The sequence below is a fragment of the Triticum dicoccoides genome, chromosome 6A (assembly GCF_002162155.2).
Source record: "Triticum dicoccoides isolate Atlit2015 ecotype Zavitan chromosome 6A, WEW_v2.0, whole genome shotgun sequence".
Taxonomy (NCBI): domain Eukaryota; kingdom Viridiplantae; phylum Streptophyta; class Magnoliopsida; order Poales; family Poaceae; genus Triticum; species Triticum dicoccoides.
Genome location: NC_041390.1, coordinates 599,340,162 through 599,341,570, shown reverse-complemented (window position 1 = coordinate 599,341,570; position 1,409 = coordinate 599,340,162).

Below are 1,409 nucleotides of genomic sequence, written 5' to 3'. Positions count from 1 at the left end.
CCACTAGAGACGCAACAACAAGCGTTTTGCCCTTGACTAGAACTACATGCGCCTCAACACAATACACCTGAATTTGTTTGGCGCGGATGTTATGCATGTGGCATTTGGGGCGGGCAGTTGCATATCTATTACTAGACACGCTACTGTAAGTGTTGGCTCTGACTGCAACTGCACGCCTTCAACACAAATTGCAACTGGGGGCTGCGAAAAGCAACGTTGTTGTGCGAGGGAGGGGGCATGTGCATGTCCGCCGCTACACATGTAATTGTAGGTGTTGCCATCGACTGCAACTGTAGGTGCTCGACGTGGCTGCAACTATGTGTGGAGGAGTGCGGTTGTTGTGGTATGGTATCCCACGGTATAGATTTTTGTTTGAAAGAGTAGGCAGAAAAAAAAAAGTTTGTTTTCTCTTTTTGCCGGGCCATTTTTTGCGTCACCACGGGACTGTGTTTGGACTGTGTTTTTGTGTGCGTTAGTTGTTATATGGCGTTGGGGAACGGATAGGCTACGCTAGTATAAATCAAAAAATAAAATTTACCACGTTCATCTGAGGAACTCTTGCAAGTAATTGATGGTGAAGCCATAAATATCTACTCCTCTTGATCCGGGAGCGACTAGTATAGAAAATGTCCCTTCAGTGCAAAAATAGAAGAATCAAAGCTGGGCCATTGGATTGAAGCTGGATGGTACAGATTTCCCTGGAGGGATCTCAGTCCACTTAAACGTGCATTTCAGGAAAAACCCCTGGTAAAGTTAGATATGTCACACAACGTTTACAGTAACCACCTCATCTATTTCTTTCCATTCGTTACGTCCTTCAAGATTTCAATTCTACACAACAGTAATGCCTAATCTCATAAAAGCCACACATATTTAAATACACTATTGGACATCACTAATTATGCACGAAACTTGGGCAAAGAGGTATGTTAATACTTATCACAAAATTTGAGTACACAACATCAACGACAACAAATCCTCATCACAAATATTTTAGTACATGACAAAATTAAGCCAGCCCCTTCGATCAGAACTAAACATCTGGAGATTTCAAAAAAAAAGAACTAAACATCTGGAACACCCTACCGGAACACAACACAACAGACATACATAAATATCAATTGATACATAAGATGGGTCATTTTTGGTACAAGAACAGGTCATGTTGGTGGTCGTGTCGAAGCAGAGCTCGTAGAGCTTGTGATCCTTGACGCGGACGCCGAACACAAACACCGTGCCACCATGCCGATGAGCGGCAGGGGAACCTAACCAGCCGAGTCGAGAGCAGACCAGGATTGCGCCTTGAGGTCGAATGCATACATGGTACTGTCCACTGGTGACCATTCAGTTATACAACAGAGAGCTGACACCTATCAAAAATTTCTTCCTCACATGGCCCTCAAATCATT